A 12,084-nucleotide genomic window follows, 5' to 3' on the forward strand; every position below is an offset into this window, starting at 1 on the left:
TGGTCTATTACCTTTAGAATTAATACGTTGTGAGATTGAGAATATTTTAATAAGGGCGTTCCCGATTAGGTTAATGTAGATTGCTTTGGACAGAACAAACTTAATTACTGTAACTGATAATTTTCTATGCACATTTAAATATTCAAGGTTACAGATGATAATTTAAAATAGTACTGTTTGATTTATACGCTTGTCTTCGTGGGACACTTTTATTTTTAAAACAATTTTATTGAAAGTAATTCAGAATTTTCATGTTTCAACAAAATAATCACCTATTTATCTACAACTGAGAAAACGCCAAATATTTAATTTTTTTTTTTACGGCGATTAAAAGAGGGACGAGCATACCAAAGGGACAGTCAAACTCATAAATCGAAAATAAACTGACAACGTCTGGCTAAAAATGAAAGAAAACAAACAGACAAACAATAAAACACATGACACAACATAGAAAACTAAAGAATAAGCAACACAAACCCAACCAAAAACTAGGGGTGATCTCAGGTGCTCCGGAAGGGAAAGCAGATCCAGCTCCACATGTGGCACCTGTATTAAGGTATTTTTCTACCGTATTACTGTCCAAATATTTAAAAAAAATCTGCCTCAAACGGCACTTCAGTTTTATTTTTTTTCTTCAAATTTTCATACCTGCAATGGTGAACCTTTGAAACCAAACAACACTCTAGTGAAGATCAAAAGATTAAAATTACATAATGCTAATATCTTTTAATTACCGCAAATTTAACCACGCATTTACCAGGTGGTGTCAGTTTAATACACATGCATTGTATTTACACAGTACTAGACTGAAGCAAGGATTTGTATGGTAAAAAAATCCTCGCCTGAGGTAATAGAGGAGAATAAAAACATGCACTATCAGTTATATATGTGTGTTCAACATATCAGTCGGAAAAAAAATCATAAAACAATTCTATTGTATGGTATACTTTTATTACTATAACCTTAAAAAAAAAATCGTACATTTTTATTTTTAAAAAATGCACGGCTGATCACTTTTTGTTTTGAATTATTAGTTGGTTAATAGCTACACCAAATGTTGTCAATGCGCTTTAAATCGCGCTATTATATGATTAACGAACAAGACTTAAAATGAGAGTAGTCCACTCCCGGCAGGCAAAACGACTTAATCTACGTCACAGCAGTCAGGAAGTTCGAATAAATAAAATTAACAATTCCCAATTTTCTTCTTTTAAATTATTAGTTTTCATATCCAGATAAAACTTGGTGAATATGATGTTTTTGGTATAATGAACATAATCACATGATAGGTAAAAATTCGCGAATTTCCCCTTTAACGCCAATATTTATTTTGGAAAATACCAATACCAAGTCAAGCATTGCTAAATATTTCTTGTCTTGCCATGGCTTTGTTTGGACTTGTTTGTTTGCTTTTTGGCCTTGAATGTGTGTCCAAATATTGCATTAACTATGTTTTTGCATTCAAGTATCGCAGATCAAATTTATTCGTTCATAGTGTGTTTATTTTGGTTTTTTTTTGATTGAGTCAAGCCTTCCAATTTATATTTTATCGTGTGCTTTTCTATGTTGTGATGTTATACTATTGTTTCCGAAAAAGTAAGGAGGTTTGGTACTATTTAAACGTTTAATCCCGCTGCAAATGTTTGCATAGTTGATTAAACACATTCAATTGTTCTCTTAACAATTGGTTTTAATTGGTTGAGAGTCCCTTTTCGTTGAGATTTGTTCTCATTGTTATTTATTTCTTCTTCCGCCATATTTGTTTCCTGCAGATTTTTGTTTTTGTTTGGAACCATGTCGTTTAGATATTTTACATATGATATCGAACAGTTATTGTAGTTTTGTTTTCTCCCTGAATGACCAAAAAGTTTACTTTATAAGAGTTATCTTCCCGAACACGGGTTTCCTTGTTATTACTACTTTTTTGCAACCGTAAAAGAAACCGAGAAAATTATCATTTCTTATTGCTCGTTTATTTAAATAATAAAGATCATACGCATTGACTCAATATTGCACGTTAAAATATTGATCTCTAACATAAATGAACGAAGGACACGGGAATGTACATATGTTAATTATATTCTTTCGCGACAATTACAGTTATATCAATAAAAAAACATGTCTATATTACAGAGACCCTTGCAAATCCTATATTTTTCAATAGTTGGACTCTAATGTTTTCTAGTTAGTAGTTTATGCATATGTTTATCTTATAAACAAACATGTGAAATGTGAGTTTTACACTATAATCAAAGGTGAGAGGGCCTTGATGGATTGGTTATTTCAAAAGTTCATTAAATGTATCATGTACCTGTCAATGGGTCATTATTCTACAGTGGCAAAATTGACTAGCTCGAATATACAGTTTATAATAATACAGGATGGTCTTGAGTTAATGATTTCAGTTTTTGACACTGTATCATAGCATTACTTTTACATTTTTCCGTAGATTTGTATTCTTACTATTATTTCCCTTATGGTCGTATGACTCCTGAGACGACTATATAAATGATGATACGGCTTTTGTGTTTTAGATTTTGTGGCTCCCAGATTGTCCTGAATCTAAAGGTTTGACTTGGACGCATGCCATTTGTATAGCGGACTTTGATTTGTGTGCCTCGTAGGGATAGTTTACTTCAATCAAACTGATTTTTTTAAGGTTTGATTATGAAGTTCTATTAAGTATCATCTCCAGACGCTTGTTTGTGTTGATATTATTGCTAGTTGTGACTGTGTGTTTGTCATTATCTAAAAAAATAGTTGATATAATGTATGTATACTATATATGCTGCTAGACCCCAATTGTTATCACGTCAAACAATTTTGATTGTTTTGATTGATCAAGCAACATTATCAATATAATGGAGCTATACATAATTGTCATATAAATGGGAGGTTGTGCGAGCTATAAACCACATTAACGCCAACATTTTCTTTAAAAAATGCATAAACCAAGTCAAGAATATGTCAGGTCCTGTCAAGGTTTTCATTGGTTTTATCAATTTTTACAGATTTACCCTTTTGATTTTACCGTTGAGTTCGATATCTGCCTAAGTACATTATTTCTATCTAACAACCATGAAGCATGATTTCATGGACACTAAAGATCTAAGTTATCTGTATTGGTATTTGCAAAATACTGTCTATTTACAATACTCCATGAACAATGAAAATCTCAGTAATCTGTATTGGTATGTACAAATATATACTGCCTATTAGAATACTCAATGGAACAATTTATTCAGAAATAGGTCTGTATTTGTGTGCTAATGTCTGGTAATGGTATAGGTTGTCGGATATATTGTTCCTATTTTTACATATTTGATTTTATCAATACTTTACACATCTGCGGTTATTAATAGTTTCTATTGTCAGTTTGTTTACAATGTTGGTGGATGAACCTGGAGGAAATAGATTATCAATTGAAAAGGGATTCGAATATATATCACTAAGCGCATGTTGTGTGTACAAAAGTTATTAACTTAGTCCTTATGCACAGAAGTTATTAACTTAATCTGTATGCTCACAAGTTATTGACTTATAGTACTGCAACCAGAGTTCATTTTTTAAAACTTTAATGGTCCGGAAGAACACACACCTAAATTATATATCGATGGAAAAAGGAAAACGTGTATAATAAGAAAAGTTGGGTCGTAAAAATGCAGAGTGGTCACAATTTTGTGAAATTGAGGTCAAAGGTCAGACCTAAAAATATCAACATTTCAACCACAAGGACAAAAAGGAGAAATATTCTGATATTTATTCAATAGAATGCTACAAAAACGATTCAATCATAAGCATATGGTATAAACGATGTTAAAACGACAAATTTTACTACTTATATGAAAAGCTGCCATTAAAAAATGGCGTTGATTTGGAACCTTCTGATTTTTTTCCATTTAAGACATAGCAAAAGAAGAAGTGGCCTTGACCTTTTCACATCCATAAACTTTCATATTGTGTATAGTATTTCACTATAGTATATTACAGAATTATTTTCTAAAGTATAAAACACCAGTTTATTTAATTATTTCAATATTTTTTCTATCTTTGAAAAAAAAAAAAAAAATTCAAGCGCTGAAACAGTGTTTTCAATTTTGCATCTTAAAGGTTGTGTATTTTGTGAAAATTAGTATCTAGTTATAGATAAATACATATTGTGTATTTGCAAAGTCTAGACAGGGCAGTTATAACACAAAATATACTATAGTCAAACGAGGCGAATGCGAGGTTTAAAAAAAAGGAGTGTAAAACAAAGTCAGTTTGGTGCATGAACATTTTGTTAGTGGGATAATCCTGGTAAAAAAGTTAACTCATTAATTTTTTACGGGAAGGATGAAAAATTATACAATGCAATGCTAATTTTCTAATGTTGTAATTCAAAATCAGTCATGATCCTTATATAACTTTTAAAAGTGACACACAATAGCTCAAGTATTCATAAAATAGGGACATGAATCAATCTCTTAGTCATCATATGCGGATTCAGTACGCGTATTAACATTACAAGACACTTCCCTTTTTCATAAGAACAAGTTCGGCGTAGGACAGAGTTTGTTCAAAGCAAACACAGTTTTTGAGTACAAATGCTATCTGGAGCGTAAATACCGTCATGATTCGGTCAAACTCGCCAGTTATAGTCTTACCTTTGCATAGGAAACACAAAAGAAATGTGAGTACACAGTTTCGATAAATGTTAGTGACCCATATTCCCATATGCATATGCATGATGTATCTGCACTGCCAATCCAAAATGTAATGGGGCGAATGTTGCTACAGAAACGATTGATTTTGTAATAGGCATCCATTTGCGAATTTTTGTTATCTTTAGGGACAATATACGGTTCAGAAGCGCCTTTGTGTTATTTTTATCAATTAACTAACAAATGAACTTTTGAGCCTAGGCTCCGTGTTGAAGACCGGACCGTGACCTATAATGGTTTACTTTTATAAATTGTGACTTGGATGGTGTGTTGTATCGTTGGCACTCATACCACATCTTCCTATATCTATTAATAAGCTATGCATTTCCATAGAAATACCAAAACGAGGACATAGCTCATAAGAGCACTGGTGGCAGGGTGAAGTAATTGTTCTTCTTTTAATGTATCCTTAATATTTTCAGACACACCTTGGTGTAATTCTGAAAGTCTTAACATAGACTTCAATTTACCTGCAGCAGATATGGCATCCCCTAAATTGAGTTCAGAGCTAAACTCTTTATTTCATATCCCTTGGCCCCACTGTGTCTGAATTGTAAGGTGTCACAATATCTAGTTAGTTCTGGAGTTTGGCAGTTTGGTAAGCAACAGAGACAATCTTGGGTAAAATTGATCGGTATATATAGAGGATGTGCTACATGAGAAAGGCTTTTTTTTTATGGAAGAACAAATCACATCACTAACAATCGTTATTAATGAACTGACAGCAAGTTCAAATTCTAATTTTTCAGTAACTGTTTTACTTAATTGCACAGGTGTTGACTTCAATCAGTACTTGGTTATGTATGGATAAATGATTACTCACATTAATAAGCACAACTTAAAAGACTGTCAACACGTTTAGAGGACTCAGTTTTGCGTAGTTTTCTGGGTTTTTTTTTGAAGGTTTGTCTTTTACACAAAAACCCTGTTTTCATATCCAAACTACAAGTAAGAAACTGAGCGCGAGATCGTATAAAAGTGTCAGGTTGTGAGGATACATGTCGATCAGTTTGATCACATGTATGGATTTCTGTTGTTTCTAATTTAAAGTTCCCCAAGGGTGACTGGGGAAACGAAATATGGTCACTTGGTCTTCTCCCGACCGGCAGTAAAACGAAGTGGGGCGTCCGTTTGGCTGTGCGGAATGTATCAAGTTCGCAGTCACGTCCGGTCAGAATGGGGACGTTAAGTCCGATGCCTCGTGTAAAGGGAGTATCACGTTCTTTGCATGTTAAAACCCTTGCATCAACTCTTTGAGGAGTCCGAAGGTGGCCTGTTGGAATGGAAAATTTCTGTCCCAATCCAATATACCATCATTTTCCAGTGGCAGTCTAAATTTTCCCGATCATCATCCCGAATGGCCTCTATTATGACAAAACCTACCTATTGTTTTTATTGTTAACTTGTTCTCGTCCTGAACATGCATGAAATATTTGTCATTGGACGTTAAGCAACCAACAATCAATCAATCAATCTAATTTAAAGACGCACCAATTTTGCCTTCTGGTGCAAGTCTCATAACATCACTGATGATTCGCCCACGGAAAGCAGAATATTAAGAGAAGTTGGTTTTAGCATCACCTTGTCACACACCAAATTTCTGCGAATCTTCAATAGAACTTTCTCCCCTACCACTTGCATGCATATTAATTGCTCTGAGGTTAAACATTGACATACGATGTATTTTCACACAGTGTCAACTATAGACATTATCCGGAAAAACCTCTTATCCGAAGGATTTGGTTAACTTTTATATAAAGTCAAAATTTTATTAACAAAAATATAACTTATTTACAGAAAATACACGAAAGAACTACTGTATATATATATATATATTCAAATCACTCAAAATCTACATAATCACATCGAAACTATCAAATTGATGGTGAAGGAAAAAATAAATGGTGGAGCTGATTGACGGATAGGAAATTTCCGTAATAAAAAAAGGTACAAATGATGTTTTTATTTTTGAGTTTTGACAAAATTGTTTGGAATTTGCCCAACAAAATTTGCATGCAGTATCGCATAATATGTTTTGTCCTCTCAAATGTCAAATACTATTTTTGAATCATATGTTTTCTCGTTTTCAAAGAAAACGCGTTAAATTTCTACCTAAAAAACAGCTAACTTTAAGTTTGAAAGTTTTACTTGGAGATGGTATTATATATATGTCTTCATCATTCCGATGATCCCTGATCATATGTGCATAGAAAATATTAACGAAAATAGCGGGAAATTTAACCAAAAAATATATTTTTGGATTTAAAGGTAACTACCCAAAACCGTAAATTGAGGGATACCCCCATTAAAGGGATAAAATACAAAAATGTGACCATAGAAACTTTTTACGACCAGACGGAAATTAAAATATAGATATTATTCTATCATTTAAAACAAGTTGCAGCCGTGTGTTATTCCGGACCATTAAACTCGTTAACTAAGCGTCTTTTTCGATGTCAGTTGCAGTACTATTAGTCCTTATGTACAGGAGTTATTTATGTAATCCTTATGCACAGGTTGATTTTAAATACAATTTATAAACTTTCCTTTGCCAACGAAGGTCTCGATGGCGTTAACTTATGCAATAACTGTAATCAAAATACGTTCTGTCAAAAATACCTCCTTATTTTAAAGATCAGTCTGTACCAATCATTTCTTATACCTAAACCAAACCAATAGCAACCCAAAATGTCGAATTACAAACACGTTTTACAAAATTTCAATATTGATAACAAATCTAAACCTCCTGATTGCACCTGTGCTAGTTCGCAATTCCCATAAAATCCGACTGGCAACGTTATTACCGTTGACCTCAACATTGTCAATAACACTTCCCTGCGAAATGTGTTATCCAAAGGCCCTTAATATCGTGAGCCTAAATACATTAATTGATTCAGTCGCGGATTTTGCCAGGAAAAATGGCTAAATACAAAAACGAAGACGTAGATATTCTTCCGTAAAGATTAAGGCTTTCAGGTCGTTGATACAAATCAGTATTAAGAAACTGAAAAGATCTATCAATACCCATGCTATGTCAATCTTAAAGACCCAAATTTTGCAAAACACGAAACATCTTTTAAATTATTAACATCTATTTTATCTGCCATCAAATCCGGGTTTCAAATTATTATGAAACTTCCTATTCTGGAGGTGGCGTGAATACGGACTTCACCTTTATGATTTTACCGCTGAGTTCGATATTTGTGTTTGTACATTCTTTGTATCTAAAAATCATAAAGCATGATTTCATAGACACTTCAAATCTCAGATATCGGTACTATAATTTAGGTATTTGCAGAAAACTGCCTATTTACAATACTCAATGGAACAATTCACTCATACGTGTAACGTAAAAGTTAACAATACGAACGATGCCCGAACCATGTATGGACGATGCCCAAACGATGTACGTACGCTTCCCGAACGATGTACGAATGCAAAGGAAACGCTGATCGAACGTTGTACGGACGCTGAACGAATGATGTACGAACGAAACCATGTACCATAAACCATACCATAAACGATAACATAAGCGCCCTTCTGTCGTACATCGTATGATTTTGCATACATCGTTTCATTTAGCGTATAGTGTATCTTTTAGCGTACATCGTTTCGTTTAGCGTATATCGTATCGTTTTAGCGTACATCGTTTCTTGGCGTGCATAGTTTAAGCGTACATGGTTTTTTAAAATATAAAACAAAAATTGTGTTCTGTTTAATCTTTTGATATAGGTGATAATAAGGTGTAAAAATTAGATTGGATACATGTTTTAGTTTTTAATTAATAATTTAATAGATAATAATTTAATCCGACTCGATCTTGATCAAACATTATTTACATAAAAAGTTTAAAAAATAAACACTGAAATAAATTTAACCAAATTAAAAGATACAATTATGATTTGTTTTAGAAATACGTATTTGATGAATGTGCGAGTAAACTACAGTCTGCAGAGAATTCAGTCATTTTTTTTTGAAAATAGCCTAAGGAATCACCATTTTTTTCTTTAAATGAACAATGTATTTTAGATGGAATTCGGAATTAATCTAATGTTCTTACAAAAGTATATTCGGGGTCTTAAGATTGACTTTTTGTTTAAATTTGTTAAGTATTTTTATGTATTCTCTTTTATAGCATGTATTTTAAAATCGACTGAATAGTTATATGTCGTAATTAAACCATATGTTTTTAGATTATAGAAATTTGTTATTCATTTTAAAATCAGACGAGAAAAAAAAACCAATTATTCGAAAAATTTCAAATGAAAACCATTTCTCATATGTGCCTTATCAACTCTAAACATAAATCCCTACCAATGTACAAACGATTGTGTAATATTTATCCTATCAATGCACTTGACTTTAAATAATCATCATCATTTGTCCAGCCAAAAACTAGACCACTCCCTCTTTTCTTTAATTTTCTTATACCATTTTCCTCTGATCTTTATTTTGCCCGTTATACGCTATTCTAAATTTTTAATTGCTTTCTTTATTTTCCTGTATTTTTATCTCCTTTATTCGGAGCAACCCACCCTAAATATACATATGATATACACGGTCTATAGGTGATCTCTTGTGCCGTGATACACATGTTTGCTTAACACAGGATGTCCTTGTTTATATTTATTTATTGAATGCTTCTCTTTGTAACTTCATTGGGATGTAAAAGCGTTGACCGAAGTACATTTTGTATGAAGCGCGAAAGCGCTTCATTCTAAAAAATTGCGCACGGTCAACGCTTTTACAACCCTGTGAAGTTACAAATACATTGTTAAGCTAGGATCATGAAAACACGATTTCTACCAAGTTTTATTTACCTCTGCACTATATTGTGGGACCTCGTGTCGTCATGAATGGTCGATTTTATTGTGAAATGAAATTGATTAAGGAATAAGGCAATATTGCAGTGTAGCCAATCAGAATAACGTATTATAATGAAACATACATCTACTTTTATTATATTAACATTGTAAATGTCCTCCTAATGATACATATAATAGTTGCCACTGGACATTAAACAGCTAAGTATAAATTCATCCGTTATATTCTCAGTTTTGTTATAATGTGAAAATCAAACAACATGATGATACAATAGTTATTGCAGATTTTCACTAGGGAAATAATGGGAAATAATTGTAAACAAAACCACTCAGTCACATCCCTACGGCAAAAATAAAGTCTAGCCTTTTCACATTAAAATACGTTATTTCCATCTATTTCAATCTATTCTAAATAATTTTAAACAATTTTAAATCAAACGGTCATTTTTCTTATTTGCCATAAAAAAAAATATTTTCATTTCTTATTTTAAACAGATCGATTGTTTTTCAATGGTCGGTGCCTGTCAGCATATATAAAACCGTGTTTGTCAGAAAAAAAGCTAATTAGTAGTTATCAAAAAGTACCAGGATTATAATTTAGTACGTCAGACGCGCGTTTCGTCTATACATAAGGCTCATCAGTGACGCTCAAATTGAACTGAATATTTATAAAAGCCAACAGGAACATAACAATGTCTGAGAAATACTTCGAGGCTCTTCATGTATTTTCTTATTTCTGTTGTAATGTGGTGTAATGAAAAGAGGTAATTCCTGAATACTGATTTGAACCCATCAAGCATCTGGGGTTAATAACAAATCTATGGTAGTGTCTTTTTCTTTACTAGCAAAGTATTCACCTCAATCATGTTTTATTTATGAAAATTGCTCATTGCTGGCGAATGTTAAACATTGATATCTAGGTTTTCAATTGTTTAGTTGTTAGGTAACTGTCTGATCTCGCAAACCTGACATTTTATGGTTATTATTGTTTGCATCTAATTGCACCAATGCATTAAAAAGATATAAACGCGAAACCGTACGAGAGTCGTTATTTTACATAAACTATTAGTATTTTTTTTCTTTAACCAAAACGAAATACGAAACCACTTCTCGCAATTCTCTTTGGAGCTATTGTGCTTGTCTTTGGACAAAATATAGCCTTGTTTCAAAAACAAAACGTATAAGAGTAATATATAAAACTGAACTAGAGTGAAGAGTTGGGAAGTAGGAATTCCGAATTTTAATTGAATGTTCTAAATCTTAGTGTATTTCTGATATTATACAAACATAGCCTTTGTATGAGGTCGATACAAGGATATATTGACCTGAAAGAAGTATATTGACTGAGGACGAAGTCCGAGGTCGATATACTTCTTTGGGTCGATATATCCTGTATTGACCTCATACAAAGGCTATATTTGTTATATTATTAATTTCAGACCATTATGTATATTTGTATCAAAATCGTCATTTGATTTTGTTTGAATTTTATACAGCATATTGTCTCCTTGACAATAACAACATATTAGTTGTTATTTAATTTTTTTGTTTGGTTGTTTGACATCTTAGATATTTTAAGACTTTTTTCGTCAAATAATCGATCACAGATATCTTTTGTTTCAAAACGTTTAACGATATCATGAAATTCATTACATGACGTCACAAAGTAAATCGGTTTTTAGATATTCAAAAAATAACCGTGCAATATGCTCTGTGCAATATGCTTTTTGCTATCCGCCCACATGCACTTGTCTCAGAAATTTTTTTTCATATATACCTGAATATAACACCACCTTGTGTTATATTAAGGTATATAGGGAAAAAAATTCTGGGACAAGTGCCTGTGTATCCGCCGTTTTCTCTTCGAAAATATAGTTTAACATGTGACTATTCCTAAACGAATCAAATTTGTTAAAATATACGAATTAATAATATATGATTGTACAGACTCAAAAATGTCTTTGTTTTTCTGAAATGAAAGGTCACCGTCACCAGCCAATAAAAGCAAAATGGATATAGTAGATCTTTCTAATTTTGAAAACAATATTTCTCTTGCCTCGTTGATAAAAGGGCACTTAAAAATAGTGAATACTATCCTCAACAGAATGAGCTGCTTGCGGGATTGAGTTTAATATTGATAAGGTTTACATCTGCATTTGAATAACTGCACCATATTTCTCAACTGCACTGGTATTAAACTGATAACCGTAACTGGAATTACGGCTATCCCAATATGGCGACGGCAGATATAGGTAAAATCTTAACAGCCATTTTTCTAAAATGTAACATGTTTTTGTCAACAGTTACAAAACTGCAAAGTTTTTCTAGACCATTACATCATATTTGAATCGTAACGGTGCACTGGAATTGTCTAAGCACTTTTATATACTTTGTGGAAAGATAGAAAAACACTATAATTTTCGTCAGAACTCAAAGATTCTTCAATATGACGTCCCATTGTCCTGTGATTATTTTTAAAGATAAATAATTAAAAATTTGTTTACCAAACATGTAAAATTTTACTCGGCGTTTATACATAGCATTGAAAGTACAACAGC

Source organism: Mytilus galloprovincialis, chromosome 5 (genome assembly GCF_965363235.1).
Source record: "Mytilus galloprovincialis chromosome 5, xbMytGall1.hap1.1, whole genome shotgun sequence".
In the NCBI taxonomy this organism is placed as follows: domain Eukaryota; kingdom Metazoa; phylum Mollusca; class Bivalvia; order Mytilida; family Mytilidae; genus Mytilus; species Mytilus galloprovincialis.